Source organism: Schistocerca piceifrons, chromosome 2 (genome assembly GCF_021461385.2).
Source record: "Schistocerca piceifrons isolate TAMUIC-IGC-003096 chromosome 2, iqSchPice1.1, whole genome shotgun sequence".
Taxonomy (NCBI): Eukaryota; Metazoa; Arthropoda; class Insecta; order Orthoptera; family Acrididae; genus Schistocerca; species Schistocerca piceifrons.
In genome coordinates, this window is record NC_060139.1 from 95,299,123 (window position 1) to 95,323,622 (window position 24,500).

Consider the following 24,500-nt stretch of genomic DNA (forward strand, 5'->3'; position numbering starts at 1 on the left):
CGGCCTGTTGGTCTAGGGGTATGATTCCTGCTTTGGGTGCAGGAGGTCCCGGGTTCAAATCCCGGACAGGCCCTACTTTTCACTTTCGCGACAACCCAGCACTACGATAAACTTGCGAGTCTCTGAAAGTAAGCCATGCAGCAGGACAAACTGCATGTCGGGCCACCGGCCCATGAGACTCTCAGGTGCGCTTTATGGAAGGCAATCTACGTGGCAGGATTAAGCCGTCTCCGCTTACTTATATCTATACGTAAAGACTGGCACGTACAACGATTCTATTCGTTCCCCAGGAACTAGTACATCGCATGCAAGTTTGGTAAATGCATGCGCATGCAGCACCCAAAACGGTGAGATGTCTTTCCTGCGGGGAGGAACAGCTGAGGTCGTCTTCTCGCAGTTGAACCCCTTACGTCCCGTTATTAATCCTAGTAGCAAAAGCATAAGCATTTGGAGCGCTCCCCATTCACGTGTGGACTGCTATTAACATTTTGCATTTCATGATCCTAGTTAAATTTCTGCATATACAACTCCAACCACCGGCTCGTACACATTTCTAGAAACGATCGCAAAACACAGCGTCAGGTTCCACCGAGACTCGAACTCGGATCGCTGGATTCAAAGTCCAGAGTGCTAACCATTACACCATGGAACCGGATGCCTGTAGCGCTCTTAAATTCAGTGGTATCATGTAATTAAGCCCATAAGATGCGATGTCATTACACGTATGGTCCTCAGGAAGTGTTTGCGTGGCTAATGAAGCAACCAAGTAGGCTGGAAGTGGAAGGAGCACCTTCGAATGTAGCGAGAATTCTTGCCAGTATTCGTACATGAAGTGATGTCGAAGGATCAGGTAATCAAAATCGCGAAACAGCCACTTTCGTATGGCGGATGCTTTGTGCTGGAAGCAGCCTAGCTATGAAAACAGCTATGGACACAGAGTACTGTCGAAAACTGCGTGCTGACACAGAACGCTACGTAGTGGGCGGATTGTTCGTGACACGATAACATTTGCACTACACACGGTCGAAATACTGTCACACAACTCAAGCAGCTCTTTCAGCATTCACATACACTGGTGTTCAGCACAGCGCATGTCGTAGGTGTCAGATTAAGAAACCTCTTTGAGAATATGGTCCAGCTAGGATGCTGCAACTAGCAAGTGCGGCAAGATCTCAGTAGGTGGCGGGGTGCAGACTTGCTTACTTGTGCGGCCTGTTGGTCTAGGGGTATGATTCCTGCTTTGGGTGCAGGAGGTCCCGGGTTCAAATCCCGGACAGGCCCTACTTTTCACTTTCGCGACAACCCAGCACTACGATAAACTTGCGAGTCTCTGAAAGTAAGCCATGCAGCAGGACAAACTGCATGTCGGGCCACCGGCCCATGAGACTCTCAGGTGCGCTTTATGGAAGGCAATCTACGTGGCAGGATTAAGCCGTCTCCGCTTACTTATATCTATACGTAAAGACTGGCACGTACAACGATTCTATTCGTTCCCCAGGAACTAGTACATCGCATGCAAGTTTGGTAAATGCATGCGCATGCAGCACCCAAAACGGTGAGATGTCTTTCCTGCGGGGAGGAACAGCTGAGGTCGTCTTCTCGCAGTTGAACCCCTTACGTCCCGTTATTAATCCTAGTAGCAAAAGCATAAGCATTTGGAGCGCTCCCCATTCACGTGTGGACTGCTATTAACATTTTGCATTTCATGATCCTAGTTAAATTTCTGCAAATACAATTCCAACCACCGGCTCGTACACATTTCTAGAAACGATCGCAAAACACAGCGTCAGGTTCCACCGAGACTCGAACTCGGATCGCTGGATTCAAAGTCCAGAGTGCTAACCATTACACCATGGAACCGGATGCCTGTAGCGCTCTTAAATTCAGTGGTATCATGTAATTAAGCCCATAAGATGCGATGTCATTACACGTATGGTCCTCAGGAAGTGTTTGCGTGGCTAATGAAGCAACCAAGTAGGCTGGAAGTGGAAGGAGCACCTTCGAATGTAGCGAGAATTCTTGCCAGTATTCGTACATGAAGTGATGTCGAAGGATCAGGTAATCAAAATCGCGAAACAGCCACTTTCGTATGGCGGATGCTTTGTGCTGGAAGCAGCCTAGCTATGAAAACAGCTATGGACACAGAGTACTGTCGAAAACTGCGTGCTGACACAGAACGCTACGTAGTGGGCGGATTGTTCGTGACACGATAACATTTGCACTACACACGGTCGAAATACTGTCACACAACTCAAGCAGCTCTTTCAGCATTCACATACACTGGTGTTCAGCACAGCGCATGTCGTAGGTGTCAGATTAAGAAACCTCTTTGAGAATATGGTCCAGCTAGGATGCTGCAACTAGCAAGTGCGGCAAGATCTCAGTAGGTGGCGGGGTGCAGACTTGCTTACTTGTGCGGCCTGTTGGTCTAGGGGTATGATTCCTGCTTTGGGTGCAGGAGGTCCCGGGTTCAAATCCCGGACAGGCCATACTTTTCACTTTCGCGACAACCCAGCACTACGATAAACTTGCGAGTCTCTGAAAGTAAGCCATGCAGCAGGACAAACTGCATGTCGGGCCACCGGCCCATGAGACTCTCAGGTGCGCTTTATGGAAGGCAATCTACGTGGCAGGATTAAGCCGTCTCCGCTTACTTATATCTATACGTAAAGACTGGCACGTACAACGATTCTATTCGTTCCCCAGGAACTAGTACATCGCATGCAAGTTTGGTAAATGCATGCGCATGCAGCACCCAAAACGGTGAGATGTCTTTCCTGCGGGGAGGAACAGCTGAGGTCGTCTTCTCGCAGTTGAGCCCCTTACGTCCCGTTATTAATCCTAGTAGCAAAAGCATAAGCATTTGGAGCGCTCCCCATTCACGTGTGGACTGCTATTAACATTTTGCATTTCATGATCCTAGTTAAATTTCTGCATATACAATTCCAACCACCGGCTCGTACACATTTCTAGAAACGATCGCAAAACACAGCGTTAGGTTCCACCGAGACTCGAACTCGGATCGCTGGATTCAAAGTCCAGAGTGCTAACCATTACACCATGGAACCGGATGCCTGTAGCGCTCTTAAATTCAGTGGTATCATGTAATTAAGCCCATAAGATGCGATGTCATTACACGTATGGTCCTCAGGAAGTGTTTGCGTGGCTAATGAAGCAACCAAGTAGGCTGGAAGTGGAAGGAGCACCTTCGAATGTAGCGAGAATTCTTGCCAGTATTCGTACATGAAGTGATGTCGAAGGATCAGGTAATCAAAATCGCGAAACAGCCACTTTCGTATGGCGGATGCTTTGTGCTGGAAGCAGCCTAGCTATGAAAACAGCTATGGACACAGAGTACTGTCGAAAACTGCGTGCTGACACAGAACGCTACGTAGTGGGCGGATTGTTCGTGACACGATAACATTTGCACTACACACGGTCGAAATACTGTCACACAACTCAAGCAGCTCTTTCAGCATTCACATACACTGGTGTTCAGCACAGCGCATGTCGTAGGTGTCAGATTAAGAAACCTCTTTGAGAATATGGTCCAGCTAGGATGCTGCAACTAGCAAGTGCGGCAAGATCTCAGTAGGTGGCGGGGTGCAGACTTGCTTACTTGTGCGGCCTGTTGGTCTAGGGGTATGATTCCTGCTTTGGGTGCAGGAGGTCCCGGGTTCAAATCCCGGACAGGCCCTACTTTTCACTTTCGCGACAACCCAGCACTACGATAAACTTGCGAGTCTCTGAAAGTAAGCCATGCAGCAGGACAAACTGCATGTCGGGCCACCGGCCCATGAGACTCTCAGGTGCGCTTTATGGAAGGCAATCTACGTGGCAGGATTAAGCCGTCTCCGCTTACTTATATCTATACGTAAAGACTGGCACGTACAACGATTCTATTCGTTCCCCAGGAACTAGTACATCGCATGCAAGTTTGGTAAATGCATGCGCATGCAGCACCCAAAACGGTGAGATGTCTTTCCTGCGGGGAGGAACAGCTGAGGTCGTCTTCTCGCAGTTGAACCCCTTACGTCCCGTTATTAATCCTAGTAGCAAAAGCATAAGCATTTGGAGCGCTCCCCATTCACGTGTGGACTGCTATTAACATTTTGCATTTCATGATCCTAGTTAAATTTCTGCAAATACAATTCCAACCACCGGCTCGTACACATTTCTAGAAACGATCGCAAAACACAGCGTCAGGTTCCACCGAGACTCGAACTCGGATCGCTGGATTCAAAGTCCAGAGTGCTAACCATTACACCATGGAACCGGATGCCTGTAGCGCTCTTAAATTCAGTGGTATCATGTAATTAAGCCCATAAGATGCGATGTCATTACACGTATGGTCCTCAGGAAGTGTTTGCGTGGCTAATGAAGCAACCAAGTAGGCTGGAAGTGGAAGGAGCACCTTCGAATGTAGCGAGAATTCTTGCCAGTATTCGTACATGAAGTGATGTCGAAGGATCAGGTAATCAAAATCGCGAAACAGCCACTTTCGTATGGCGGATGCTTTGTGCTGGAAGCAGCCTAGCTATGAAAACAGCTATGGACACAGAGTACTGTCGAAAACTGCGTGCTGACACAGAACGCTACGTAGTGGGCGGATTGTTCGTGACACGATAACATTTGCACTACACACGGTCGAAATACTGTCACACAACTCAAGCAGCTCTTTCAGCATTCACATACACTGGTGTTCAGCACAGCGCATGTCGTAGGTGTCAGATTAAGAAACCTCTTTGAGAATATGGTCCAGCTAGGATGCTGCAACTAGCAAGTGCGGCAAGATCTCAGTAGGTGGCGGGGTGCAGACTTGCTTACTTGTGCGGCCTGTTGGTCTAGGGGTATGATTCCTGCTTTGGGTGCAGGAGGTCCCGGGTTCAAATCCCGGACAGGCCCTACTTTTCACTTTCGCGACAACCCAGCACTACGATAAACTTGCGAGTCTCTGAAAGTAAGCCATGCAGCAGGACAAACTGCATGTCGGGCCACCGGCCCATGAGACTCTCAGGTGCGCTTTATGGAAGGCAATCTACGTGGCAGGATTAAGCCGTCTCCGCTTACTTATATCTATACGTAAAGACTGGCACGTACAACGATTCTATTCGTTCCCCAGGAACTAGTACATCGCATGCAAGTTTGGTAAATGCATGCGCATGCAGCACCCAAAACGGTGAGATGTCTTTCCTGCGGGGAGGAACAGCTGAGGTCGTCTTCTCGCAGTTGAACCCCTTACGTCCCGTTATTAATCCTAGTAGCAAAAGCATAAGCATTTGGAGCGCTCCCCATTCACGTGTGGACTGCTATTAACATTTTGCATTTCATGATCCTAGTTAAATTTCTGCATATACAACTCCAACCACCGGCTCGTACACATTTCTAGAAACGATCGCAAAACACAGCGTCAGGTTCCACCGAGACTCGAACTCGGATCGCTGGATTCAAAGTCCAGAGTGCTAACCATTACACCATTTTTTTTTTTTTTTTTTTTTTTTTGTTTTTTTTTTGTTTTTTTTTTTTTTTATTTTTTTTTTATTATCTCGTGGTGGGACTCGAACCCACAATCCCCGGTTTAGGAGACCGATGCCTTATCCATTTTTTTTTTTTTTTGTTTTTTTTTTTTTTTTTTTTTTTTTCTTTTTGCTATTTTTTAGCCTTATAAGTACCGTGCGCTAACCAATTGCGCCACTTTTTTTTTGTTTTTTTTGTTACTTTTTTGTTGTTTTTAAACCAGCGCCTTTTTTGTTTTTTTTTTTTTTTTAATTTTTTTTTGTATGCACTAGAGTGCTTGGCAGCCGGTGGCAAAGCGGGCAGGTGTCACAATCCGGAGGCCTGGCCACGATGTCACCGCCATACCCCGCACCCAGTGCACGGTTTTGTGATTTGATTTGATTGTTACGTATTTATTGTTATATTATGTTTAACCTGCAATGGGGCGTCATGTACGTTCCATCATTTGTATAGATATAAACAAAATGATAAAAAGAAATCCATGTCTGGTCTTTGGAGGACGCAGCACACCATGAATCCAGCACAGCACATACTCAAAGTTGGTCTTCACGTAGAATAATTTTCCCAGTTTCCATGTCGGTGATTAGTATTGTGCATTCGGTTTCCCGATGATTGATTGTGGATTGCTGCTTCTCAAAACCCTGAGCATGCCATGCGTCGGAAGAGGAGCGCTGGTAACGTGGTGACACCATAGAGCAGGGACATGCCAAACAACCATTTCCCGTTTTGGAAAGCCTCTTGATAGGAAGAATAGAAGCTGCTGAAAAACTCCTGGTTCGTACTAAATCGTCGTGCAGCTTTGATGAAAGATAACGCGAAATAAAAGGAAACAAATGAGGAGCCTCTTCTGGGTGTCGCCCTGCGGAACCAAAAGTAAAGTGCTGTCATTTGAACATGAAAAGGAAATCCAAAGACAAGTAAATGTTCGAGGCCGAGTGCACAGTGCACTCTGTACCGTCGTTTGACCCATGATGCAAATCACCCACAGCTGATGGTGCGGAGCCGACCAAATCCATGGAAACAATAACAATTTAACAAAGTAGTGAAAAAGAAAAGATAAGAAAAGAAAAACTCCGTCCAATGGATCTGTAAACTTAAAGTCTTCCATCACTTAAAGCAATAGTAAGAAAATTTTGAAACTGATCTTTATACTGTCGCAACTTCTTAATCGCATAGTACTCTTCAATGAGATACATCTGATAATCGTGTAGCGTTGGCGTTGTATGGACAAGCATGTAATAGACGAACTGGCCCATGAGCCAGACATAACTATTATTCTTAGATTGAGGATAAAGCTGCCAGTCTGGTTGAAGCGCGTCTTGAAGTTGAATGGAAGTATCCGACGTCCTATTAATGACAGCGAGTTTCTTTCGGGTCCACTGCCATATTTGTGTTTGATCCCTGCAGTGGAAGAGATGCGGCAGCGTTTCCACTAGGTTACACTTCTCACAAAACGGGGTGGGCCGCAGCTTGATTTTGTGCAATTTCTCTCCAGTGGGAATCACCTCATTGACAGCGTCATACCAAACAGCTCGAACTCTGGAGCGAAGGAGCGGAAAACTAATGTTCTTCCAGACATTTCTCCAGTTTTTGCCTAAATATTTCTTCTCAATTGGGTTATCCAGCTGCCGTTTAGTAAGAGCAAGATAGGTCGCCGCCGTGTTGAACGGATGCGGGTTGTCCTGAACATAGCTGAGCTCCACATAATACCGCCGGATATAGCCAAGCTCAGGATGAATGTGTCCCACAGACGTTGGCGCAGACAAATCCTTTGGACGTAAGGTGTTGAAAAGCCGTGCAGTGAGACTATTTGGGTTGCCGTGTATTATGCGGGAAGTACGAGTTAAAAAAGTCGCCACACATTGGGATTCAACGTCTTTGACGCCTAAGCCACCTCGGGAACGAAGTAACGAGGTAGCCTTAAAGGAAACTTTAAAGATGTTCCCTCTCCAGACATACCAGCAAGCAAGTGCTAAAATTTTTTTCGCAATGGCTGTCGGGATTGGTAAAACAGCGGCAGTGTGATAGAGCTTACTAAAAACGTAACTATTAATAAACTGTGCCCTCTGCATCCGGTCTAAAGACCGCATGTTATGTTCTTTGATCACCGCACGTAAGATGGTAAGCTTGCGTTCCCAATTCACGTGGAGCATGGCGTGGGGGTTCGGTGATATAACCAGGCCTAGATGCCGCAGGTCTTCGGTCCTGTCCAACCAAGAAATATCGATGGAATTGGGGTTGCGACCTAACGGCATGATTTTGGACTTTCGCTCATTAAGTCTAGCGCCACAAGCGACAGAGTACTGATGGACAATCCGACGAACTGACCCCAGCTCTTCGGTGTTAGTAATAAGCACACTGATATCGTCGGCGTAGGCGTGGCAGACCGTTTTGGTGTTTAACGTTTGCAACCCGTGTAAAGTTAAGTAAAACTTTTTAAGAAGTGGCTCTATAGCGATCGAGAATAACGTCATAGAAAGGGGGCACCCTTGTCGCACTGCTTGTCGTATGGGCACGGGGGCGGTTAACTGGCCGTTAACCTTCACGCGTGAAGACGTTCCGCAGATACATTTCTGAATAAGCTGTCGAAAACGCTCGTTGAATCCCATTTGACTCATTGTGCGCAATAAAAAACCGTGATTAATTCTGTCAAACGCCTTATCGAAGTCGAGAAACAATAACGCCAAATCAGTGTTGGTAATCCAAGTTAAATAAGTCAGGTCGCGATATTCACACAGGGCATTCAACATCGATCGACCACTGACTGCACCCGTCTGATAAGGGCCAAGTACTTTGCCAAGAAGTACTTTAAGCCTGGTGTTTATAATCCGAGTCAAGATCTTGAAATCAGAGTTGAGCAACGTAATTGGCCGAAAGTCATTTAACATAGTCGGATTGGATGTTTTAGGAACCAGGACAACCATGCCTTCCGTGAACTGCGGGGGGAAGGCAGCATGCGATAACAGTTCGTTATACATGGCGGTCAATTCGTCACCGATCACATCCCAGAACCGCGAATAAAATTCGACCGGCAAGCCGTCTAAGCCGGCAGCTTTGTTCTTGGCAGCGCACGCAAGGATGGACTTAACTTCAGAATTGGTGACATTGGCCAAGAGAGCAGCGTTATCATCCTGATCCACTGTGGAGGCGATGTCAGTTTAAAAAATCATCCCCCGCCGATAGATCGGTATCTGACTCGGAATAATGTTGTCGAAAATAATTGAAGACATGCGTCTTGATAGCACCCTGTTCATTGTACAGATTCCCGCCAGCATCCTTCAGATGAGCAATAATTTTTTGTTTACCACGTTTGGTTTCCCGTATGAGATGGAATAACGATGCGGACTCGTGGGAGACGTCATCAGAAGAGCGCGATCGGACCCGAGTGCCAACAAGTGCTTCATGAACTAAAGCAGTAATTCTGGCTTTGAGACGCTTGATGCGGATCAGGTTGTCGGACAAAGCAGATGGATCGCTGTACAGCTGGCGTAAACCGAGGAAATAAAATTCTAGAGACCGTTTCCTCCAATAAGCCCTGGTCCTGGCAAACTGGCAAATACATTTCTTAATCCGCGGCTTAACAAACTCCGTCCACCAAAGAACGCGCTCCCTATACCGAGCTTGCCTCTGGAGGCACTGCTGCCAGGTGTCAACGAGGCAACGCCGTAAATCCGCTTCATCGAGCAGCGAGACATTCAGCTGCCACGTGCCGCGTCCCAAAAATGTCTTCTGCCGCACATGCCGAATCGTTAGATGGTATGCGGAGTGGTCACTAAAACTGAGCGGCCATAATTCACAATCACGAATGGTATGTAAAAGATCTTGAGAAACATAAAACCTATCCAGACGGCTAGAAGAAGCAGCGCTCACATAGGTATATCCCATCGTGTGTGGTCGAAGGTGACACCAACTATCTTGTAAATGCAGTCCATCTGTTAACGTTAGTAGCTCGAGACAAAAATTAAAATGCGGACTTTGATCTTCGTTGCGTAAAACGCAGTTGAAATCCCCACCCAGGATGATCTTCAGTCGAACGTTCGGCAATAAGGTCACAACTTCAGCCCTAAAAAATTCACTTCTGTCCCTTCTGCCAGCGGACCCTGTCGGGGCGTACACGTTCAGGAGAAGCAAATCCTGTAATTGGGCGGCAATGCCGCGTCCCGTTTCTAAAATCGCTGTAGGTTGGTAAGCGATGCCAGCTTTGAATAAAATCGCAGTGCCCGCCTCAGTGCCAAGATTTAATATGGCATCATACCCAGGTATTTCTCCAACCTTGGGGGACACAACTTCTTGAAAGAAAACTATATCTATATCGGCGGCATATAGATAGTCGGTCAAGCATTTAAGTTTGACATCGGATGCAATCCTATTCAAATTAACTGTGGCAAGTTTATAATCTTGCATGGTGGGGATAGAAAGGGTCCGTGTTATTCACTTTCGTCTGCCCAAGACTTCTCGGCCGGCGTATGCTGATGGCCAGTATCCATCAGCTCAGGACTCGGACGGTCGACATGCATCTCCATATCGGCCTCCCCCACGTGGCGCGCGACGGAACCCATTTCATCTGTGCCGCCGCGTTCACTGCCGTCTTTTCGGATCTGCTTTATAGTGCGCTGCAGTTTCTTTTCCAGAGTGCGGATCTCCTCCGCACTCTGCTTCCGTGCCGACCGCTTAGATTTCCCAGTTCTTGGGGGAGGTGCGTCGGCGTCAGAAACGGTTTTGACGTCCGTCAAGAGGCTGTGTGTAGACCCTTCCTCAGATAGGTCACTGCCGAGAGGGAGGGGCGTGGGGGGCGCAACGTCAGGGGGGGCAAGAAACGCGCGACCTCTCGCCACCATCCGACAACTGTTTCAGCTCGACGGACGTAGTTGGAGTAGGGACGGGAGTCGGTCCTGCATGGTCGGCACGAAGGCCGACAGTCGGGGAAACCTGCAGGTGTGCAGCGTGGCCGTCGATATCGGTGACATCACTACGAACGGGACATTCGGGGGTTGCCACAGAGTTGTTGACAATGACCGCGCCGGCGTCTGGGGTCACCGCAGCCTGTTGGTGGAGCGTCGGTTGTGTCGTAGGCGACTCCATCAATGTCTGCGCGTAAGACAACCGATTGCCATCGTGCCCATCGAGAGGTGTAAGACGATGTTGCATTCCTCGGCGACCCGCCCGGACACGGGGACAAGCAGATTTTAAATGGTCGGTAGAACCACATATTACGCAAGTTCGCGGTTGTCCTTCGTACATCACCAGCGCGCGAAAACCCTGCACCAAAATGTTGGACGGGATGTGCTTCGTTAAATCAATTTTCGCATTCCGAACGCCGTTATCAACATTGAAATGTTTGTAACCCCTCCATTGCTCGGCATGAATTTGCAAGACATTACCGTAGGGAGACAAAGCTTGCCGAATTCTATCGAAGCTAACTTCGAAAGGCAGATTAAATATACGGACGGTTCGTAGCCCTAGTCCAGCATGACTAACAGATACTTTACAAATTTCGCCTTTAGAATTCACAAAATCCACAGTGCCTTCCGTGAGGGTCATAATACGAACGCAAGGATCGTCACTTATCAATTTTACATAAACAGCGTTCGCAAGAAAATCATACGAAAACCCAAGAACTTCATCATCTCGCAGTCCTAATCGATCGTAAAACCAGTCAATAAGTTCGTGAACCTGTGGTCGAGCATAGCCATACGGAAATCCAAATCGTAGCGTGTAACGTCTCAACTCATCCTCCATCACTTTCGTGAAGTAGTACTTACAATACCAACAGCTGCGTGCGCTCTTAAGCACAGGCGAAGCGACCACCACCGCACGTCTGCACACGGCCGCGGCCGCGGCGGAACTGCACACCATGGAACCGGATGCCTGTAGCGCTCTTAAATTCAGTGGTATCATGTAATTAAGCCCATAAGATGCGATGTCATTACACGTATGGTCCTCAGGAAGTGTTTGCGTGGCTAATGAAGCAACCAAGTAGGCTGGAAGTGGAAGGAGCACCTTCGAATGTAGCGAGAATTCTTGCCAGTATTCGTACATGAAGTGATGTCGAAGGATCAGGTAATCAAAATCGCGAAACAGCCACTTTCGTATGGCGGATGCTTTGTGCTGGAAGCAGCCTAGCTATGAAAACAGCTATGGACACAGAGTACTGTCGAAAACTGCGTGCTGACACAGAACGCTACGTAGTGGGCGGATTGTTCGTGACACGATAACATTTGCACTACACACGGTCGAAATACTGTCACACAACTCAAGCAGCTCTTTCAGCATTCACATACACTGGTGTTCAGCACAGCGCATGTCGTAGGTGTCAGATTAAGAAACCTCTTTGAGAATATGGTCCAGCTAGGATGCTGCAACTAGCAAGTGCGGCAAGATCTCAGTAGGTGGCGGGGTGCAGACTTGCTTACTTGTGCGGCCTGTTGGTCTAGGGGTATGATTCCTGCTTTGGGTGCAGGAGGTCCCGGGTTCAAATCCCGGACAGGCCCTACTTTTCACTTTCGCGACAACCCAGCACTACGATAAACTTGCGAGTCTCTGAAAGTAAGCCATGCAGCAGGACAAACTGCATGTCGGGCCACCGGCCCATGAGACTCTCAGGTGCGCTTTATGGAAGGCAATCTACGTGGCAGGATTAAGCCGTCTCCGCTTACTTATATCTATACGTAAAGACTGGCACGTACAACGATTCTATTCGTTCTCCAGGAACTAGTACATCGCATGCAAGTTTGGTAAATGCATGCGCATGCAGCACCCAAAACGGTGAGATGTCTTTCCTGCGGGGAGGAACAGCTGAGGTCGTCTTCTCGCAGTTGAACCCCTTACGTCCCGTTATTAATCCTAGTAGCAAAAGCATAAGCATTTGGAGCGCTCCCCATTCACGTGTGGACTGCTATTAACATTTTGCATTTCATGATCCTAGTTAAATTTCTGCATATACAATTCCAACCACCGGCTCGTACACATTTCTAGAAACGATCGCAAAACACAGCGTCAGGTTCCACCGAGACTCGAACTCGGATCGCTGGATTCAAAGTCCAGAGTGCTAACCATTACACCATGGAACCGGATGCCTGTAGCGCTCTTAAATTCAGTGGTATCATGTAATTAAGCCCATAAGATGCGATGTCATTACACGTATGGTCCTCAGGAAGTGTTTGCGTGGCTAATGAAGCAACCAAGTAGGCTGGAAGTGGAAGGAGCACCTTCGAATGTAGCGAGAATTCTTGCCAGTATTCGTACATGAAGTGATGTCGAAGGATCAGGTAATCAAAATCGCGAAACAGCCACTTTCGTATGGCGGATGCTTTGTGCTGGAAGCAGCCTAGCTATGAAAACAGCTATGGACACAGAGTACTGTCGAAAACTGCGTGCTGACACAGAACGCTACGTAGTGGGCGGATTGTTCGTGACACGATAACATTTGCACTACACACGGTCGAAATACTGTCACACAACTCAAGCAGCTCTTTCAGCATTCACATACACTGGTGTTCAGCACAGCGCATGTCGTAGGTGTCAGATTAAGAAACCTCTTTGAGAATATGGTCCAGCTAGGATGCTGCAACTAGCAAGTGCGGCAAGATCTCAGTAGGTGGCGGGGTGCAGACTTGCTTACTTGTGCGGCCTGTTGGTCTAGGGGTATGATTCCTGCTTTGGGTGCAGGAGGTCCCGGGTTCAAATCCCGGACAGGCCATACTTTTCACTTTCGCGACAACCCAGCACTACGATAAACTTGCGAGTCTCTGAAAGTAAGCCATGCAGCAGGACAAACTGCATGTCGGGCCACCGGCCCATGAGACTCTCAGGTGCGCTTTATGGAAGGCAATCTACGTGGCAGGATTAAGCCGTCTCCGCTTACTTATATCTATACGTAAAGACTGGCACGTACAACGATTCTATTCGTTCCCCAGGAACTAGTACATCGCATGCAAGTTTGGTAAATGCATGCGCATGCAGCACCCAAAACGGTGAGATGTCTTTCCTGCGGGGAGGAACAGCTGAGGTCGTCTTCTCGCAGTTGAGCCCCTTACGTCCCGTTATTAATCCTAGTAGCAAAAGCATAAGCATTTGGAGCGCTCCCCATTCACGTGTGGACTGCTATTAACATTTTGCATTTCATGATCCTAGTTAAATTTCTGCATATACAATTCCAACCACCGGCTCGTACACATTTCTAGAAACGATCGCAAAACACAGCGTTAGGTTCCACCGAGACTCGAACTCGGATCGCTGGATTCAAAGTCCAGAGTGCTAACCATTACACCATGGAACCGGATGCCTGTAGCGCTCTTAAATTCAGTGGTATCATGTAATTAAGCCCATAAGATGCGATGTCATTACACGTATGGTCCTCAGGAAGTGTTTGCGTGGCTAATGAAGCAACCAAGTAGGCTGGAAGTGGAAGGAGCACCTTCGAATGTAGCGAGAATTCTTGCCAGTATTCGTACATGAAGTGATGTCGAAGGATCAGGTAATCAAAATCGCGAAACAGCCACTTTCGTATGGCGGATGCTTTGTGCTGGAAGCAGCCTAGCTATGAAAACAGCTATGGACACAGAGTACTGTCGAAAACTGCGTGCTGACACAGAACGCTACGTAGTGGGCGGATTGTTCGTGACACGATAACATTTGCACTACACACGGTCGAAATACTGTCACACAACTCAAGCAGCTCTTTCAGCATTCACATACACTGGTGTTCAGCACAGCGCATGTCGTAGGTGTCAGATTAAGAAACCTCTTTGAGAATATGGTCCAGCTAGGATGCTGCAACTAGCAAGTGCGGCAAGATCTCAGTAGGTGGCGGGGTGCAGACTTGCTTACTTGTGCGGCCTGTTGGTCTAGGGGTATGATTCCTGCTTTGGGTGCAGGAGGTCCCGGGTTCAAATCCCGGACAGGCCCTACTTTTCACTTTCGCGACAACCCAGCACTACGATAAACTTGCGAGTCTCTGAAAGTAAGCCATGCAGCAGGACAAACTGCATGTCGGGCCACCGGCCCATGAGACTCTCAGGTGCGCTTTATGGTAGGCAATCTACGTGGCAGGATTAAGCCGTCTCCGCTTACTTATATCTATACGTAAAGACTGGCACGTACAACGATTCTATTCGTTCCCCAGGAACTAGTACATCGCATGCAAGTTTGGTAAATGCATGCGCATGCAGCACCCAAAACGGTGAGATGTCTTTCCTGCGGGGAGGAACAGCTGAGGTCGTCTTCTCGCAGTTGAACCCCTTACGTCCCGTTATTAATCCTAGTAGCAAAAGCATAAGCATTTGGAGCGCTCCCCATTCACGTGTGGACTGCTATTAACATTTTGCATTTCATGATCCTAGTTAAATTTCTGCATATACAACTCCAACCACCGGCTCGTACACATTTCTAGAAACGATCGCAAAACACAGCGTCAGGTTCCACCGAGACTCGAACTCGGATCGCTGGATTCAAAGTCCAGAGTGCTAACCATTACACCATGGAACCGGATGCCTGTAGCGCTCTTAAATTCAGTGGTATCATGTAATTAAGCCCATAAGATGCGATGTCATTACACGTATGGTCCTCAGGAAGTGTTTGCGTGGCTAATGAAGCAACCAAGTAGGCTGGAAGTGGAAGGAGCACCTTCGAATGTAGCGAGAATTCTTGCCAGTATTCGTACATGAAGTGATGTCGAAGGATCAGGTAATCAAAATCGCGAAACAGCCACTTTCGTATGGCGGATGCTTTGTGCTGGAAGCAGCCTAGCTATGAAAACAGCTATGGACACAGAGTACTGTCGAAAACTGCGTGCTGACACAGAACGCTACGTAGTGGGCGGATTGTTCGTGACACGATAACATTTGCACTACACACGGTCGAAATACTGTCACACAACTCAAGCAGCTCTTTCAGCATTCACATACACTGGTGTTCAGCACAGCGCATGTCGTAGGTGTCAGATTAAGAAACCTCTTTGAGAATATGGTCCAGCTAGGATGCTGCAACTAGCAAGTGCGGCAAGATCTCAGTAGGTGGCGGGGTGCAGACTTGCTTACTTGTGCGGCCTGTTGGTCTAGGGGTATGATTCCTGCTTTGGGTGCAGGAGGTCCCGGGTTCAAATCCCGGACAGGCCCTACTTTTCACTTTCGCGACAACCCAGCACTACGATAAACTTGCGAGTCTCTGAAAGTAAGCCATGCAGCAGGACAAACTGCATGTCGGGCCACCGGCCCATGAGACTCTCAGGTGCGCTTTATGGAAGGCAATCTACGTGGCAGGATTAAGCCGTCTCCGCTTACTTATATCTATACGTAAAGACTGGCACGTACAACGATTCTATTCGTTCTCCAGGAACTAGTACATCGCATGCAAGTTTGGTAAATGCATGCGCATGCAGCACCCAAAACGGTGAGATGTCTTTCCTGCGGGGAGGAACAGCTGAGGTCGTCTTCTCGCAGTTGAACCCCTTACGTCCCGTTATTAATCCTAGTAGCAAAAGCATAAGCATTTGGAGCGCTCCCCATTCACGTGTGGACTGCTATTAACATTTTGCATTTCATGATCCTAGTTAAATTTCTGCATATACAATTCCAACCACCGGCTCGTACACATTTCTAGAAACGATCGCAAAACACAGCGTCAGGTTCCACCGAGACTCGAACTCGGATCGCTGGATTCAAAGTCCAGAGTGCTAACCATTACACCATGGAACCGGATGCCTGTAGCGCTCTTAAATTCAGTGGTATCATGTAATTAAGCCCATAAGATGCGATGTCATTACACGTATGGTCCTCAGGAAGTGTTTGCGTGGCTAATGAAGCAACCAAGTAGGCTGGAAGTGGAAGGAGCACCTTCGAATGTAGCGAGAATTCTTGCCAGTATTCGTACATGAAGTGATGTCGAAGGATCAGGTAATCAAAATCGCGAAACAGCCACTTTCGTATGGCGGATGCTTTGTGCTGGAAGCAGCCTAGCTATGAAAACAGCTATGGACACAGAGTACTGTCGAAAACTGCGTGCTGACACAGAACGCTACGTAGTGGGCGGATTGTTCGTGACACGATAACATTTGCACTACACACGGTCGAAATACTGTCACACAACTCAAGCAGCTCTTTCAGCATTCACATACACTGGTGTTCAGCACAGCGCATGTCGTAGGTGTCAGATTAAGAAACCTCTTTGAGAATATGGTCCAGCTAGGATGCTGCAACTAGCAAGTGCGGCAAGATCTCAGTAGGTGGCGGGGTGCAGACTTGCTTACTTGTGCGGCCTGTTGGTCTAGGGGTATGATTCCTGCTTTGGGTGCAGGAGGTCCCGGGTTCAAATCCCGGACAGGCCATACTTTTCACTTTCGCGACAACCCAGCACTACGATAAACTTGCGAGTCTCTGAAAGTAAGCCATGCAGCAGGACAAACTGCATGTCGGGCCACCGGCCCATGAGACTCTCAGGTGCGCTTTATGGAAGGCAATCTACGTGGCAGGATTAAGCCGTCTCCGCTTACTTATATCTATACGTAAAGACTGGCACGTACAACGATTCTATTCGTTCCCCAGGAACTAGTACATCGCATGCAAGTTTGGTAAATGCATGCGCATGCAGCACCCAAAACGGTGAGATGTCTTTCCTGCGGGGAGGAACAGCTGAGGTCGTCTTCTCGCAGTTGAGCCCCTTACGTCCCGTTATTAATCCTAGTAGCAAAAGCATAAGCATTTGGAGCGCTCCCCATTCACGTGTGGACTGCTATTAACATTTTGCATTTCATGATCCTAGTTAAATTTCTGCATATACAATTCCAACCACCGGCTCGTACACATTTCTAGAAACGATCGCAAAACACAGCGTTAGGTTCCACCGAGACTCGAACTCGGATCGCTGGATTCAAAGTCCAGAGTGCTAACCATTACACCATGGAACCGGATGCCTGTAGCGCTCTTAAATTCAGTGGTATCATGTAATTAAGCCCATAAGATGCGATGTCATTACACGTATGGTCCTCAGGAAGTGTTTGCGTGGCTAATGAAGCAACCAAGTAGGCTGGAAGTGGAAGGAGCACCTTCGAATGTAGCGAGAATTCTTGCCAGTATTCGTACATGAAGTGATGTCGAAGGATCAGGTAATCAAAATCGCGAAACAGCCACTTTCGTATGGCGGATGCTTTGTGCTGGAAGCAGCCTAGCTATGAAAACAGCTATGGACACAGAGTACTGTCGAAAACTGCGTGCTGACACAGAACGCTACGTAGTGGGCGGATTGTTCGTGACACGATAACATTTGCACTACACACGGTCGAAATACTGTCACACAACTCAAGCAGCTCTTTCAGCATTCACATACACTGGTGTTCAGCACAGCGCATGTCGTAGGTGTCAGATTAAGAAACCTCTTTGAGAATATGGTCCAGCTAGGATGCTGCAACTAGCAAGTGCGGCAAGATCTCAGTAGGTGGCGGGGTGCAGACTTGCTTACTTGTGCGGCCTGTTGGTCTAGGGGTATGATTCCTGCTTTGGGTGCAGGAGGTCCCGGGTTCAAATCCCGGACAGGCCCTACTTTTCACTTTCGCGACAACCCAGCACTACGATAAACTTGCGAGTCTCTGAAAGTAAGCCATGCAGCAGGACAAACTGCATGTCGGGCCACCGGCCCATGAGACTCTCAGGTGCGCTTTATGGAAGGCAATCTACGTGGCAGGATTAAGCCGTCTCCGCTTACTTATATCTATACGTAAAGACTGGCACGTACAACGATTCTATTCGTTCCCCAGGAACTAGTACATCGCATGCAAGTTTGGTAAATGCATGCGCATGCAGCACCCAAAACGGTGAGATGTCTTTCCTGCGGGGAGGAACAGCTGAGGTCGTCTTCTCGCAGTTGAACCCCTTACGTCCCGTTATTAATCCTAGTAGCAAAAGCATAAGCATTTGGAGCGCTCCCCATTCACGTGTGGACTGCTATTAACATTTTGCATTTCATGATCCTAGTTAAATTTCTGCATATACAACTCCAACCACCGGCTCGTACACATTTCTAGAAACGATCGCAAAACACAGCGTCAGGTTCCACCGAGACTCGAACTCGGATCGCTGGATTCAAAGTCCAGAGTGCTAACCATTACACCATGGAACCGGATGCCTGTAGCGCTCTTAAATTCAGTGGTATCATGTAATTAAGCCCATAAGATGCGATGTCATTACACGTATGGTCCTCAGGAAGTGTTTGCGTGGCTAATGAAGCAACCAAGTAGGCTGGAAGTGGAAGGAGCACCTTCGAATGTAGCGAGAATTCTTGCCAGTATTCGTACATGAAGTGATGTCGAAGGATCAGGTAATCAAAATCGCGAAACAGCCACTTTCGTATGGCGGATGCTTTGTGCTGGAAGCAGCCTAGCTATGAAAACAGCTATGGACACAGAGTACTGTCGAAAACTGCGTGCTGACACAGAACGCTACGTAGTGGGCGGATTGTTCGTGACACGATAACATTTGCACTACACACGGTCGAAATACTGTCACACAACTCAAGCAGCTCTTTCAGCATTCACATACACTGGTGTTCAGCACAGCGCATGTCGTAGGTGTCAGATTAAGAAACCTCTTTGAGAATATGGTCCAGCTAGGATGCTGCAACTAGCAAGTGCGGCAAGATCTCAGTAGGTGGCGGGGTGCAGACTTGCTTACTTGTGCGGCCTGTTGGTCTAGGGGTATGATTGCTGCTTTGGGTGCAGGAGGTCCCGGGTTCAAATCCCGGACAGGCCCTACTTTTCACTTTCGCGACAACCCAGCACTACGATAAACTTGCGAGTCTCTGAAAGTAAGCCATGCAGCAGGACAAACTGCATGTCGGGCCACCGGCCCATGAGACTCTCAGGTGCGCTTTATGGAAGGCAATCTACGTGGCAGGATTAAGCCGTCTCCGCTTACTTATATCTATACGTAAAGACTGGCACGTACAACGATTCTATTCGTTCCCCAGGAACTAGTACATCGCATGCAAGTTTGGTAAATGCATGCGCATGCAGCACCCAAAACGGTGAGATGTCTTTCCTGCGGGGAGGAACAGCTGAGGTCGTCTTCTCGCAGTTGAGCCCCTTACGTCCCGTTATTAATCCTAGTAGCAAAAGCATAAGCATTTGGAGCGCTCCCCATTCACGTGTGGACTGCTATTAACATTTTGCATTTCATGATCCTAGTTAAATTTCTGCATATACAATTCCAACCACCGGCTCGTACACATTTCTAGAAACGATCGCAAAACACAGCGTCAGGTTCCACCGAGACTCGAACTCGGATCGCTGGATTCAAAGTCCAGAGTGCTAACCATTACACCATGGAACCGGATGCCTGTAGCGCTCTTAAATTCAGTGGTATTATGTAATTAAGCCCATAAGATGCGATGTCATTACACGTATGGTCCTCAGGAAGTGTTTGCGTGGCTAATGAAGCAACCAAGTAGGCTGGAAGTGGAAGGAGCACCTTCGAATGTAGCGAGAATTCTTGCCAGTATTCGTACATGAAGTGATGTCGAAGGATCAGGTAATCAAAATCGCGAAACAGCCACTTTCGTATGGCGGATGCTTTGTGCTGGAAGCAGCCTAGCTATGAAAACAGCTATGGACACAGAGTACTGTCGAAAACTGCGTGCTGACACAGAACGCTACGTAGTGGGCGGATTGTTCGTGACACGATAACATTTGCACTACACACGGTCGAAATACTGTCACACAACTCAAGCAGCTCTTTCAGCATTCACATACACTGGTGTTCAGCACAGCGCATGTCGTAGGTGTCAGATTAAGAAACCTCTTTGAGAATATGGTCCAGCTAGGATGCTGCAACTAGCAAGTGCGGCAAGATCTCAGTAGGTGGCGGGGTGCAGACTTGCTTACTTGTGCGGCCTGTTGGTCTAGGGGTATGATTCCTGCTTTGGGTGCAGGAGGTCCCGGGTTCAAATCATGGACAGGCCCTACTTTTCACTTCGCGACAACCCAGCACTACGATAAACTTGCGAGTCTCTGAAAGTAAGCCATGCAGCAGGACAAACTGCATGTCGGGCCACCGGCCCATGAGACTCTCAGGTGCGCTTTATGGAAGGCAATCTACGTGGCAGGATTAAGCCGTCTCCGCTTACTTATATCTACACGTAAAGACTGGCACGTACAACGATTCTATTCGTTCCCCAGGAACTAGTACATCGCATGCAAGTTTGGTAAATGCATGCGCATGCAGCACCCAAAACGGTGAGATGTCTTTCCTGCGGGGAGGAACAGCTGAGGTCGTCTTCTCGCAGTTGAGCCCCTTACGTCCCGTTATTAATTCTAGTAGCAAAAGCATAAGCATTTGGAGCGCTCCCCATTCACGTGTGGACTGCTATTAACATTTTGCATTTCATGATCCTAGTTAAATTTCTGCATATACAATTCCAACCACCGGCTCGTACACATTTCTAGAAACGATCGCAAAACACAGCGTCAGGTTCCACCGAGACTCGAACTCGGATCGCTGGATTCAAAGTCCAGAGTGCTAACCATTACACCATGGAACCGGATGCCTGTAGCGCTCTTAAATTCAGTGGTATCATGTAATTAAGCCCATAAGATGCGATGTCATTACACGTATGGTCCTCAGGAAGTGTTTGCGTGGCTAATGAAGCAACCAAGTAGGCTGGAAGTGGAAGGAGCACCTTCGAATGTAGCGAGAATTCTTGCCAGTATTCGTACATGAAGTGATGTCGAAGGATCAGGTAATCAAAATCGCGAAACAGCCACTTTCGTATGGCGGATGCTTTGTGCTGGAAGCAGCCTAGCTATGAAAACAGCTATGGACACAGAGTACTGTCGAAAACTGCGTGCTGACACAGAACGCTACGTAGTGGGCGGATTGTTCGTGACACGATAACATTTGCACTACACACGGTCGAAATACTGTCACACAACTCAAGCAGCTCTTTCAGCATTCACATACACTGGTGTTCAGCACAGCGCATGTCGTAGGTGTCAGATTAAGAAACCTCTTTGAGAATATGGTCCAGCTAGGATGCTGCAACTAGCAAGTGCGGCAAGATCTCAGTAGGTGGCGGGGTGCAGACTTGCTTACTTGTGCGGCCTGTTGGTCTAGGGGTATGATTCCTGCTTTGGGTGCAGGAGGTCCCGGGTTCAAATCCCGGACAGGCCCTACTTTTCACTTTCGCGACAACCCAGCACTACGATAAACTTGCGAGTCTCTGAAAGTAAGCCATGCAGCAGGACAAACTGCATGTCGGGCCACCGGCCCATGAGACTCTCAGGTGCGCTTTATGGAAGGCAATCTACGTGGCAGGATTAAGCCGTCTCCGCTTACTTATATCTATACGTAAAGACTGGCACGTACAACGATTCTATTCGTTCCCCAGGAACTAGTACATCGCATGCAAGTTTGGTAAATGCATGCGCATGCAGCACCCAAAACGGTGAGATGTCTTTCCTGCGGGGAGGAACAGCTGAGGTCGTCTTCTCGCAGTTGAGCCCCTTACGTCCCGTTATTAATCCTAGTAGCAAAAGCATAAGCATTTGGAGCGCTCCCCATTCACGTGTGGACTGCTATTAACATTTTGCATTTCATGATCCTAGTTAAATTTCTGCATATACAATTCCAACCACCGGCTCGTACACATTTCTAGAAACGATCGCAAAACACAGCGTCAGGTTCCACCGAGACTCGAACTCGGATCGCTGGATTCAAAGTCCAGAGTGCTAACCATTACACCATGGAACCGGATGCCTGTAGCGCTCTTAAATTCAGTGGTATCATGTAATTAAGCCCATAAGATGCGATGTCATTACACGTATGGTCCTCAGGAAGTGTTTGCGTGGCTAATGAAGCAACCAAGTAGGCTGGAAGTGGAAGGAGCACCTTCGAATGTAGCGAGAATTCTTGCCAGTATTCGTACATGAAGTGATGTCGAAGGATCAGGTAATCAAAATCGCGAAACAGCCACTTTCGTATGGCGGATGCTTTGTGCTGGAAGCAGCCTAGCTATGAAAACAGCTATGGACACAGAGTACTGTCGAAAACTGCGTGCTGACACAGAACGCTACGTAGTGGGCGGATTGTTCGTGACACGATAACATTTGCACTACACACGGTCGAAATACTGTCACACAACTCAAGCAGCTCTTTCAGCATTCACATACACTGGTGTTCAGCACAGCGCATGTCGTAGGTGTCAGATTAAGAAACCTCTTTGAGAATATGGTCCAGCTAGGATGCTGCAACTAGCAAGTGCGGCAAGATCTCAGTAGGTGGCGGGGTGCAGACTTGCTTACTTGTGCGGCCTGTTGGTCTAGGGGTATGATTCCTGCTTTGGGTGCAGGAGGTCCCGGGTTCAAATCCCAGACAGGCCCTACTTTTCACTTTCGCGACAACCCAGCACTACGATAAACTTGCGAGTCTCTGAAAGTAAGCCATGCAGCAGGACAAACTGCATGTCGGGCCACCGGCCCATGAGACTCTCAGGTGCGCTTTATGGAAGGCAATCTACGTGGCAGGATTAAGCCGTCTCCGCTTACTTATATCTATACGTAAAGACTGGCACGTACAACGATTCTATTCGTTCCCCAGGAACTAGTACATCGCATGCAAGTTTGGTAAATGCATGCGCATGCAGCACCCAAAACGGTGAGATGTCTTTCCTGCGGGGAGGAACAGCTGAGGTCGTCTTCTCGCAGTTGAACCCCTTACGTCCCGTTATTAATCCTAGTAGCAAAAGCATAAGCATTTGGAGCGCTCCCCATTCACGTGTGGACTGCTATTAACATTTTGCATTTCATGATCCTAGTTAAATTTCTGCATATACAATTCCAACCACCGGCTCGTACACATTTCTAGAAACGATCGCAAAACACAGCGTCAGGTTCCACCGAGACTCGAACTCGGATCGCTGGATTCAAAGTCCAGAGTGCTAACCATTACACCATGGAACCGGATGCCTGTAGCGCTCTTAAATTCAGTGGTATTATGTAATTAAGCCCATAAGATGCGATGTCATTACACGTATGGTCCTCAGGAAGTGTTTGCGTGGCTAATGAAGCAACCAAGTAGGCTGGAAGTGGAAGGAGCACCTTCGAATGTAGCGAGAATTCTTGCCAGTATTCGTACATGAAGTGATGTCGAAGGATCAGGTAATCAAAATCGCGAAACAGCCACTTTCGTATGGCGGATGCTTTGTGCTGGAAGCAGCCTAGCTATGAAAACAGCTATGGACACAGAGTACTGTCGAAAACTGCGTGCTGACACAGAACGCTACGTAGTGGGCGGATTGTTCGTGACACGATAACATTTGCACTACACACGGTCGAAATACTGTCACACAACTCAAGCAGCTCTTTCAGCATTCACATACACTGGTGTTCAGCACAGCGCATGTCGTAGGTGTCAGATTAAGAAACCTCTTTGAGAATATGGTCCAGCTAGGATGCTGCAACTAGCAAGTGCGGCAAGATCTCAGTAGGTGGCGGGGTGCAGACTTGCTTACTTGTGCGGCCTGTTGGTCTAGGGGTATGATTCCTGCTTTGGGTGCAGGAGGTCCCGGGTTCAAATCATGGACAGGCCCTACTTTTCACTTCGCGACAACCCAGCACTACGATAAACTTGCGAGTCTCTGAAAGTAAGCCATGCAGCAGGACAAACTGCATGTCGGGCCACCGGCCCATGAGACTCTCAGGTGCGCTTTATGGAAGGCAATCTACGTGGCAGGATTAAGCCGTCTCCGCTTACTTATATCTACACGTAAAGACTGGCACGTACAACGATTCTATTCGTTCCCCAGGAACTAGTACATCGCATGCAAGTTTGGTAAATGCATGCGCATGCAGCACCCAAAACGGTGAGATGTCTTTCCTGCGGGGAGGAACAGCTGAGGTCGTCTTCTCGCAGTTGAGCCCCTTACGTCCCGTTATTAATTCTAGTAGCAAAAGCATAAGCATTTGGAGCGCTCCCCATTCACGTGTGGACTGCTATTAACAT

At 48.1% G+C, this 24,500-nt stretch overlaps 30 non-coding genes across 30 annotated transcripts; 16 read left to right on the top strand and 14 right to left on the bottom strand.

The window, feature by feature from the left end:
• Position 1: 1 nt before the first annotated feature.
• Trnap-ugg lies at positions 2–73 on the top strand. The gene has a single exon. It is a non-coding gene; the product is annotated as a tRNA-Pro (tRNA).
• Positions 74–580: 507 nt separating this feature from the next.
• Trnaq-uug lies at positions 581–652 on the bottom strand. Its single transcript has one exon. It is a non-coding gene; the product is annotated as a tRNA-Gln (tRNA).
• A 557-nt stretch (positions 653–1,209) lies between these two features.
• Positions 1,210–1,281, top strand: Trnap-ugg. The gene has a single exon. It is a non-coding gene; the product is annotated as a tRNA-Pro (tRNA).
• A 507-nt stretch (positions 1,282–1,788) lies between these two features.
• Trnaq-uug lies at positions 1,789–1,860 on the bottom strand. The gene has a single exon. It is a non-coding gene; the product is annotated as a tRNA-Gln (tRNA).
• A 557-nt stretch (positions 1,861–2,417) lies between these two features.
• On the top strand, positions 2,418–2,489 carry Trnap-ugg. Its single transcript has one exon. It is a non-coding gene; the product is annotated as a tRNA-Pro (tRNA).
• Positions 2,490–2,996: 507 nt separating this feature from the next.
• Trnaq-uug lies at positions 2,997–3,068 on the bottom strand. The gene has a single exon. It is a non-coding gene; the product is annotated as a tRNA-Gln (tRNA).
• Positions 3,069–3,625: 557 nt separating this feature from the next.
• Positions 3,626–3,697, top strand: Trnap-ugg. The gene has a single exon. It is a non-coding gene; the product is annotated as a tRNA-Pro (tRNA).
• A 507-nt stretch (positions 3,698–4,204) lies between these two features.
• On the bottom strand, positions 4,205–4,276 carry Trnaq-uug. The gene has a single exon. It is a non-coding gene; the product is annotated as a tRNA-Gln (tRNA).
• Positions 4,277–4,833: 557 nt separating this feature from the next.
• On the top strand, positions 4,834–4,905 carry Trnap-ugg. Its single transcript has one exon. It is a non-coding gene; the product is annotated as a tRNA-Pro (tRNA).
• A 7,031-nt stretch (positions 4,906–11,936) lies between these two features.
• Positions 11,937–12,008, top strand: Trnap-ugg. Its single transcript has one exon. It is a non-coding gene; the product is annotated as a tRNA-Pro (tRNA).
• Positions 12,009–12,515: 507 nt separating this feature from the next.
• Positions 12,516–12,587, bottom strand: Trnaq-uug. The gene has a single exon. It is a non-coding gene; the product is annotated as a tRNA-Gln (tRNA).
• Positions 12,588–13,144: 557 nt separating this feature from the next.
• Trnap-ugg lies at positions 13,145–13,216 on the top strand. The gene has a single exon. It is a non-coding gene; the product is annotated as a tRNA-Pro (tRNA).
• A 507-nt stretch (positions 13,217–13,723) lies between these two features.
• Trnaq-uug lies at positions 13,724–13,795 on the bottom strand. Its single transcript has one exon. It is a non-coding gene; the product is annotated as a tRNA-Gln (tRNA).
• A 557-nt stretch (positions 13,796–14,352) lies between these two features.
• Trnap-ugg lies at positions 14,353–14,424 on the top strand. Its single transcript has one exon. It is a non-coding gene; the product is annotated as a tRNA-Pro (tRNA).
• A 507-nt stretch (positions 14,425–14,931) lies between these two features.
• Positions 14,932–15,003, bottom strand: Trnaq-uug. The gene has a single exon. It is a non-coding gene; the product is annotated as a tRNA-Gln (tRNA).
• Positions 15,004–15,560: 557 nt separating this feature from the next.
• Trnap-ugg lies at positions 15,561–15,632 on the top strand. The gene has a single exon. It is a non-coding gene; the product is annotated as a tRNA-Pro (tRNA).
• A 507-nt stretch (positions 15,633–16,139) lies between these two features.
• Positions 16,140–16,211, bottom strand: Trnaq-uug. Its single transcript has one exon. It is a non-coding gene; the product is annotated as a tRNA-Gln (tRNA).
• A 557-nt stretch (positions 16,212–16,768) lies between these two features.
• On the top strand, positions 16,769–16,840 carry Trnap-ugg. Its single transcript has one exon. It is a non-coding gene; the product is annotated as a tRNA-Pro (tRNA).
• A 507-nt stretch (positions 16,841–17,347) lies between these two features.
• On the bottom strand, positions 17,348–17,419 carry Trnaq-uug. Its single transcript has one exon. It is a non-coding gene; the product is annotated as a tRNA-Gln (tRNA).
• A 557-nt stretch (positions 17,420–17,976) lies between these two features.
• On the top strand, positions 17,977–18,048 carry Trnap-ugg. The gene has a single exon. It is a non-coding gene; the product is annotated as a tRNA-Pro (tRNA).
• Positions 18,049–18,555: 507 nt separating this feature from the next.
• Positions 18,556–18,627, bottom strand: Trnaq-uug. Its single transcript has one exon. It is a non-coding gene; the product is annotated as a tRNA-Gln (tRNA).
• A 557-nt stretch (positions 18,628–19,184) lies between these two features.
• Positions 19,185–19,256, top strand: Trnap-ugg. The gene has a single exon. It is a non-coding gene; the product is annotated as a tRNA-Pro (tRNA).
• A 507-nt stretch (positions 19,257–19,763) lies between these two features.
• Positions 19,764–19,835, bottom strand: Trnaq-uug. Its single transcript has one exon. It is a non-coding gene; the product is annotated as a tRNA-Gln (tRNA).
• A 557-nt stretch (positions 19,836–20,392) lies between these two features.
• On the top strand, positions 20,393–20,464 carry Trnap-ugg. The gene has a single exon. It is a non-coding gene; the product is annotated as a tRNA-Pro (tRNA).
• Positions 20,465–20,970: 506 nt separating this feature from the next.
• On the bottom strand, positions 20,971–21,042 carry Trnaq-uug. Its single transcript has one exon. It is a non-coding gene; the product is annotated as a tRNA-Gln (tRNA).
• A 557-nt stretch (positions 21,043–21,599) lies between these two features.
• Positions 21,600–21,671, top strand: Trnap-ugg. The gene has a single exon. It is a non-coding gene; the product is annotated as a tRNA-Pro (tRNA).
• A 507-nt stretch (positions 21,672–22,178) lies between these two features.
• Positions 22,179–22,250, bottom strand: Trnaq-uug. Its single transcript has one exon. It is a non-coding gene; the product is annotated as a tRNA-Gln (tRNA).
• A 557-nt stretch (positions 22,251–22,807) lies between these two features.
• Positions 22,808–22,879, top strand: Trnap-ugg. The gene has a single exon. It is a non-coding gene; the product is annotated as a tRNA-Pro (tRNA).
• A 507-nt stretch (positions 22,880–23,386) lies between these two features.
• On the bottom strand, positions 23,387–23,458 carry Trnaq-uug. Its single transcript has one exon. It is a non-coding gene; the product is annotated as a tRNA-Gln (tRNA).
• A 557-nt stretch (positions 23,459–24,015) lies between these two features.
• Trnap-ugg lies at positions 24,016–24,087 on the top strand. The gene has a single exon. It is a non-coding gene; the product is annotated as a tRNA-Pro (tRNA).
• The last annotated feature ends 413 nt before the right edge of the window (positions 24,088–24,500 follow it).